The sequence below is a fragment of the Schistocerca piceifrons genome, chromosome 3, assembly GCF_021461385.2.
Source record: "Schistocerca piceifrons isolate TAMUIC-IGC-003096 chromosome 3, iqSchPice1.1, whole genome shotgun sequence".
NCBI classification, from domain to species: Eukaryota; Metazoa; Arthropoda; class Insecta; order Orthoptera; family Acrididae; genus Schistocerca; species Schistocerca piceifrons.
In genome coordinates, this window is record NC_060140.1 from 891,763,535 (window position 1) to 891,772,314 (window position 8,780).

At 43.0% G+C, this 8,780-nt stretch overlaps 1 pseudogene; it reads right to left on the reverse strand.

Moving 5' to 3' along the window:
• Nucleotides 1-6,863: 6,863 nt before the first annotated feature.
• LOC124791163 lies at nucleotides 6,864-6,981 on the reverse strand (annotated as a pseudogene).
• Nucleotides 6,982-8,780: the final 1,799 nt, after the last annotated feature.

The window sequence follows — 8,780 nt, forward strand, 5'->3', positions numbered from 1 at the left end:
ACCTTTAGAGGTATAGGCAATTCTTTAGTAGAAAAGAGAGTTTCACAGTAGCAACGAAGAGAAAGTGCTGATAGCTATTAAGATAAGCGTTTTAGAGCCCATGTTTACTAACCATTTTTTCTTGTCTTGTCCATACTGCCAGTTTTTAAGTTGCCTGTCCTACAATCTTAGTAGTAACAACAGTACCAATACATCTTCCTCAGTCAGAGATATCAGAACAATTCGTTTATAAGTTTGTACTCGGTCGTTTTCGAACCATGGATCCTTACCTCAAACTGATACTTTTACCCTTGTCCATCATTCTTGAAAGCTTGTAAGAATACCTTGTACTCACCCTGTACATCATGAAAGCAACATAACATATTTCACTACAAAGCAGAGATACAACACAACGAAGAGGCCTCGTTTAGCGATTCCCCGCGTACTACTCACCCTGGTCTACCTCCAGAGGTAGTAACAGGATGGAAGTGCGTGGGGCTCCATCTCTGCCTTCTTTCAGCTCCTGCACTCTTACCTTATTTCATCTTGCAGAAGGTTGACGTCAGTGACTCGAATCACACCGATCTTCCATTTGAGCGTTTGACTGGGTGGAAATTAAGAGAGAATATGACATACAGGGTGATAAATAAATGTAAATGTCGTGTGACTAGGGCCTCCTGTCGGGTAGACCGTTCGCCAGGTGTAAGTCTTTCGATTTGACGCCACTTCGGTGACTTGCACGTCGATGGGGATGAAATGATGATGATGATAGTACAACACAATACCCAGTCCCCTAGCGGAGAAAATCTCCGACCCAGCTAGGAATCGAACCCAGGCCCTTAGGATTGACATTCTGTCGCTTTAACCACTCACCTACCGGGGACGGACATACAGGATGGTTATAATTAAAGTTAAACTTTCAAACCGCTGTACAAATAACACCACTCTTCAGAATGACGTCAAATCGCAACATAGTGTTATCGGAGAAGGGGGAAAACGTATCACAGAATAAAAATAAATAGTTACAAAATGTGGAAATAGATGGCGCTGTAAGCATCACAATTTTATAGTGGTCGACTACAAATGACAAATGAATCATACAATGCCTATGGTGTACGTTTGACGTTAAACAAACTGTACTACATTGTGTGCATGGGTGTGCAGGTATGATACTGTTAGTTACGTAAGCCCATCCGCCACGAAAGGTCATATCACATCGGATGGGAAAATCGGGTATTAATTGTCCTGAGGCCAAAAACAGCATAAAAAGCATCAATCAAAATCAAATTGGGTTATTAATTTCCAAATGACTGGCGCAAAACCTGTTCAGTATGCTGCCCACCGTTTTCTGCAACAAGTTGAAATGGAGAAACAGCATGTTCCACAACTGGCCGAAGTGTTTCTGGGGCCACATTCAGAATGTGTTGCGCAATACGTTCCTTCAATGCAGATAAGTCTGCAATCGGAACACTGAACATAACATCTTTCAGATAGTCCCACAGCCAGAAGTCAGACGGATTAAGATCAGGTGATCGAGACGGCCAGGCTGTAGGGAAATGGCGGCTGATAATTCTAGCACTTTCGAAATGGCGCTTCAGCAGCTGCTTAACTGGATTTGCAATGTGAGGAGGTGCGCCATGTTGCATAAAAATGATCCCATCCACACATCCACGCTGTTGGAGAGCTGGAATGACGTGGTTGCGCAAAAGACTCTCGTAGCGCTTACCAGTGACAGTACAGGTAACAAGACTGGAAGCACCTGTCTCCTAGAACAAATATATCACTACGATAAATGACGCTGTAAACCTGCTCTACACAATGACTTTTTCAGGATGAAGTGATACTGGTTGATTTGCGTGTGGTTGTTCCGTTGCCCATATTCGACAATTCTTTGTATTGACATACCCTGTAAGATGGAAGTGGGCTTCGTCTGTCCACAAAATCTTCCACGGCCAAACATGGTCCACTTCGATGCGAGTAAGAAATTCTAAAGCAAAGGTCTCTCTTGCTGGCAGGTCAACACGAAGCAACTCGTGCACATGGGTAATTTTGAATGAATAGCAAATAAGGATGTTTCGTAGGATTTTACGCACCGTGCTCACGGATATGTCCAATATTCCGGCGATTCCCCGTGCACTAAACGTTTGCACACTGTAACGCCGGAAATGCATATCCTCCTATTTCCATCTATTGTCCCATAAATATTTTTTTCCTTATTTTGTTACCTGAAGATATGATGTTTCTGTGTCTTTGTATATTGTAATTGTTTTACTATTTGTATATACATGCACTTATGTCGATGTATAATTGGTTTGTTTTGTAAATACTATTTGTATTTTTACGCTGGGTCTTGCCTAGGGAAAACTATGCTATCGAACGAATACACCGATAGGTCGTGTGGAGAACGAAAGTGTTTAGGATCTTTGGTAGTGTGAACTCAGCCGCGTGGAGCGCGGGCAGAGCAGAGTCTGGCTGGAGTAGTGCGGTTGAGCAGGTGTGTTGTGTGGCGCTCCAGCGAGTTGCTGCGCTTTCGGGGTTTGGCAGCATGTAATTGTGCTCGACTTGCTACGTTAGTTTCTGGCATGGTGTCGCGGACGGGAGCGTTAGCTGGCACACATCAAGAACCCGTTTCGGCTGGAGACCTTGTCGAGAAGAAGGCGCTCCAACATCCAGCTTCTGCAACAGCGACGACCGACAATGAGTGACTGTCGCCACCTCCTCGATCGACGACTTCAAACCTTCAATCAACCAACATGGAAGACTCGTAGCACTTAAAGTTTTAGAACTGTATGGCAGACTTCAGCTTTTTAAACTGTTAAATTTTTCTCGCTAAATTACAGCAACGTAGCATGAACCTTTGTTGCTCATTGTCCCAAATTGCATTACCAAGCAGGGTCCCTTCCTTTTCCGGAATGAACCCGAGTGTCGTTGAAATTCAAACGCCAGCATTAAAGTAATATCATTCGATTTCACTGCTTTAATTTCATAGTTCAGTTAAGGTATTCATAGCTAGCTACAATATTTAGATTACACAAGCACAAATTAAGAGTGCGAGTTTTGTTACCGTATTTTAGCTTACCTGTGACTGTAGCTCAGCTTGGTACGTACTAAATTTTACTATTGTTAATTGTTCAGAATCATTTAATTCAAGTTGAAAGTTAAATCTCTTATTTCTAAATTGCGTAGATTCAAGTAGCTTTTGAAATGATTGTTGAGGTAGCCCAAGACTAACCGTATTTTACTGAATTTCGATGTGCTTCAGAAACAAAGCTCACTATTAATTTCAGTCACTAAATTAACTTTCAATTTTCTGGTTTTATTTATTCTTTTGCTAAATGAAGTCAGAGTGTAGCGAAATTTATTACTTCTGACAAACTTTCAGTTTTCACACTACACGTGTCAACCTTCAGTTGCCACGCTTCTAGTGTTAATTATATGTGTAATAACCTTTCATTTTCAGTTACTATAGTAATTGTCCATAGGACTGGCGACCGTAATTTCCCCCAGATCTCAAATATCTAATTACCGCTAGTTAATTGTTAACGCAACGGCCTCACATTTACTTTCTTTATTAACTTTACCTCTTTTCAAAATTAATTTTCACCAGTTTCATTAGCATTTTTCCTTTCATTTAGATGTAACCCTTTCCTCCCTCTTTACCGACAGATTAACTTCGGTGACGATTGCTTTTCCCAAATTTCCATTAGGTACACGCGGTTTAATTTTTCACTGTCATTAAGGTCGATAAGTGAGGAGGAGGTTACAACACCACCACTCGTCTCCTCCTGCATTGCTGGGGAATCTGCCTCCACTGACGTCGAATCAATTCGTTTCCTCCCTCTACCAGGTTGCACACAAAGAGAACTCGTCTTTTCGAACTTCCGAATCATTTTCTCCAAACCCACGGCAGTCATCGGACCAACTCCTTTTTTCGAACGCTTCAGTGTCCGGAACTTCTGTAGAGTGACGTGTACACAGTCACCATTCTTGTAATACAGTCTTACAAGCAGAGCGCGATCCTGCATTGAGACAGTCATGACGAACGTCGCAGACGCAAAAGGAAGAAAATCCGTGTACTCGTCGTGTTTATACCAATTTCAATGGGTCGTGCGCATGACAGGTGTTTTCATTTACGTATTGGTTCAAAAAAATGGTTCAAATGGCTCTGAGCACTATGGGACTTAACATTTCAGGTCATCAGTCCCCTAGAACTTAGAGCTACTTAAACCTAACTAACCTAAGGACATCACACACATCCATTCCCGAGGCAGGATTCGAACCTGCGACCATAGCAGCCGCGCGGTTCCGGACTGAAGCGCCAATAACCGCTCGGCCACCGCGGCCGGCCATTTACGTATTCTGACACGTACAGCGCCATCTATTCATCAATTTTCACATTATTTCTTTTTTCTTCGGCCATACGTTTTCCCCCTTCTCCGATAATATTCCGTTGCAATTTGACATCATTCTGAAGAGTGGTGTTATTCCTAGAGCGTTCTGAAAGTTCAACTTTAATTATAATCACCCTGTACTTCTTACTCCAGCGCTTGCAGAAAGCCGGCCACTGTGGCCGAGCGGTTCTAGGCGCTTCAGTCCGGACCGCGCTGCTGCTACGGTCCCAGATTCGAATCCTACCTCGGGCATGGATATGTGTGATGTCCTTAGGATAGTTAGGTTTAAGTACTTCTAAGTCTAGAGGACTGATGACCTCAGATGTGGAGTATCATAGTGCTTAGAGCGATTTGAACCATTTGGAGCTTGCACAAATCTGCTGCTGTTTTCTGACGGAGTATGAATTCTCTTGTCAATTTATTCGACCGGTGTTGCCAATAACTCTCTCCCCCACGAGGGGAAATGCTGGGGTGAGCACTTCGTCTTCAGTTTGACGGATTGGCCTCGAGTACAGGGCATGTTCGTTATTCACCACCATAGTCTGTTGCCCTCCTTTGCCCATACTGGAGCGTCTGAGTACTTTTCGGAGACATACTTTGGTTGGGAGCCGACCATTCTTTCCCAGAATCCTCCTCACCAAGCCGCACGATGTTGTACTATCTTGTACCAATAACGTCGAGCTGTTGCTATTTCTTCCGCTGTACATTCACTTCACAAATTCACCTTACCAATAAGTCTTTTTACTTTTTTTGTCAATCGTAGTATGTGAGCCGTGACTCGTAGTAGCCTCCAGTAGGAACTAAGTCTTACAATATCAATCAGTGGCTAGGGTATCTCCGCAAGGAGAACATACCCCACCGGGAAATGGCTCTAACTTGATCGGCGGTAGTGGAAAACTGTATAGAAACCCCAGAAGTCGTCCTGTCGATAGTGGCGTCTAAATGTCTTCCCTCAGTACCGTATTTTGCCTTCGGGTTCTCCCAATTCAGGGAGTGTGCGTAGTCTTGACATGCTACCACGTCGGCTTCGTATTCCACAGCGTGAAGAAAGTCATGGACAGCGTCGTCGAAGATTATTAAACTAGCCAAAGTTTCCTACAATCAACTGGTAATGTGTCCTATCTCATTTTTTGACGTGGAGTCGCGAATTTATTTGACTAACGAGGCGTATAATATTGCCCCCCGTCTACCTTTCAACTTGTTAGACAATTAATTGTTACAATATTTGTGCTCATGTTTAGTCGTAATTGTAGCGTCGCTAACAGGTGGCAGCACTTGACAAGAGTTTGTATTAAACTTTCTCGCTGGAGCTCAGCAATGCGCTTGTTATGTAATCAAATTATTCTTCTACGCTCTGCTTAAATGTTACTCCGACAGCAAGTATACGGTCAGTAAGCCGATACATTTCATTAATGAATGCAAATAACCTGATGGTTTTAATGCGTAGATGACTTACCTGGAAGCTTGCGTTTACGTTACGTGTGAAGAAACTCCGCTGCCTACTCACTGGGAATCAGTTCGTAAGTCCTCTCGAAATATAGTGGACGTTCCAGATACTCCAAAAGTTTCCGTCCGTGTCGCTTTTCCTCAGATTTCAGCACCAGAAAATATATGGCAACAATTAGAAAGTGATTTTAACTTCAAGTAATTTACAACTTAATTTGTACAGAACGTATATATCACGGAGGTCAATAATGTCTTTTATTACAAGGCAGAGATATAGCACAACTTCAAAGATCACTCTACCCGGCCGTGCTGCACCGCACCTCTTCACGGCCTTCCTACAACTTTCGTGCTGGGGGTGTTGACTTTTCCGAGTCTCATCACTGCTGCTGTAATTTTTGGAGTACTAGAGGAATGTACTAGCACTGATGTTTTCATGTTAATATGTGGGACGACTACCAGGCATCCATTGCTAGGCCGCAAAGAGTGGTGTATTACCGGTTCCTGACGCTACTCATTCCATGATCCACCATTATGACATCAACTCCCTGCCATTACAAGAGCTTTTTGACTTTTTCACGCCGACCAAACAGATATTATACTTAAGAAGTGTTGGTTCTGCCGAAAATCTCGACTTATCCTCTGATTAAATGCTCAAAAGAAACTGGAAACAACAGTACAGCGCTATACAAGCTCATTTCGACGCATCCGTATAATCAATATCACCTCTCAGTTTTAGAAACTGCTGAGTTTTATTTTTTTATTTATTTATTTTTTTTTTTTTTACAAGACGCATTATTCAGCGATCATTTTTCCTTTAAACCACTCCGTCTTCAGGCCACAAGTGGCCTATTGCGCCCATCCGACCGTCGTGTCAACCTCAGCTGAGGACGCGGATAGGAGGGGGATAGGAGGGGCATGTGGTCAACACACCGCTCTCCCGGTCGTGTTGATGGTTTTCTTTGACCGGAGCCGCTACTATTCGGTGGAGTAGCTCCTCAATTGGCATCACGAGGCTGAGTACACCCAGCGCATGGCAACAGCGCATGGCGGCAACAGCGCATGGCGGCCTGGATGGTCATCCATCCAAGTGCTGGCCACGCCCGACAGCGCTTAACTTCGGTGATCTCACGGGAACCGGTGGATCCACTGCGGCAAGGCCGTTGCCTATTTTTCCTTTACCCACACTGATATTAACTGACTGGACATGACAGTTTTTGAAGTCTATCATCAAAAGTGTATGGTTGTTACCCGCATGAAGTGGCGCCCTGGTACTGGGAGGTGCAAGCAATGCTGCATTCAAAAAGCACAAACCACCAATTGCGAACTCCAGCTTCAACAGAGAGTTGTATTTCCATGAATTGTGGGTATAAAAATGCGATGATATCGTTGTTTTGATGTTGGTTGTTAACCTAAAATGCTTTTTGCAGTTACGAAGGTTTCATTTACACGACATTAAAACTCTTTTTCTTTTTATAAATGGATCGACGTAAGGTTTCTTTACGATGTTGGGATTACCATCGTTATTTGTCCTAGGTGATTGATTCTGCATGACTGGGTATGTGATTGGTTTATGTTTCGTTCCCAGTTTTGGTAGTCTTAGAAACTTTTGCTTTTTGTTTCATTACTTCTTATTATGTAGAATATGTACGAGTAATTAGTTACAAATTAACAATGATATTGTTCTCAATTTTACGCACACAAGAGCTCGAATATCTAAGTAAACGAGCTTCCTGTCCGATAGGTCTAGTGATTGCTTATGTACCATATTTGAACATTTCAATACGTCTGTGATTTTGAAACATCGAACGATTCTGTGTATGTCTGTTTCTCTGATATAGCGGCAAAGAGCGTATGACCTCTCTCAGTAGATGTTTGAAGGAGCAGTTACGGATTGATTGGTAACTAACGTTTACTGTAGATACCGTGTGCTGATAGGCAGTGTAGTAACAGGTGGATAACGTGAATTACGGACCAGACGAAGGTGCACTCGCTGCCAGATAAACAGCATTGACATAATAGTTTCAGCTGGCATATATGTGATCAGCATATGAACTGATAGGACTGAACCTAGGCACAAAACTATAAAAAGTCGGGCCTTGGCTGTAATTGCTGAGGGATAGCAGTGTTCACCTGTCTACGCGCCAACGAATTTAGCACGTTGGATACACAGGTTCTCGCCCGATCACTAACGAGAAGCAAACGTGCCCGGTTTCTACTTGGATGGGTTAACTCTTGGGTACACCGCGTACCGTTTCAAAACACGCAAGTCGACAAAGTAGAGCCCCCTTACAAGACTGGCAACAAGCCGTTGTGGTATAAGTCACTGTTGCTAGCCAAACTCGTGGAACCCTGGTATGCTAGTCCATGATTCACTGCTATACAACCCTGCACATGAAACCTACACTCTCAGAAATTTCTTCGTCAAATTAAGGCCTATGCTTGAAGGTAGTAGAGTTGTTTTGGGCAAGAGTACTCTCACTGCTTGTGCTAGTCAGCCTCTCATATTCACCTTGCTCTGTCCGTCATATGTTATTTTGGTTCCACGGTAGCAGAACACCATCTATTTCACGGTCACCAATGTTCATATTAAATTTCTCCTTTCTGCTACTCCTCGTTACTTTCGTCTTACCTTATTTTACTTTCAATCCTTATTCTATGCTGATTAGGTTCTGTAGGGTCACTAGCTTAGTTTTTGGTATTCAATGTATTCTTTGCATAGTGCTTCATACTTGAACACTGGCTATTTTCAAACAGAGGTCTTTAATAGTCGATACGTTACACTACAGAAGTTATGACTGCGAGCAATGTGATCTTTGGTTGAGTGAGTAGCATTGTCGTCGCCAGTGGCATTCAGTGAAAAGTAAGTGACGGTGTCGAGTGTAGGACACACTAATGACCGGTCTGAATATAGCTAACAGAGAACAGAGATACTAAGGCAGAGGATGATGAATTTTGGAAACATGA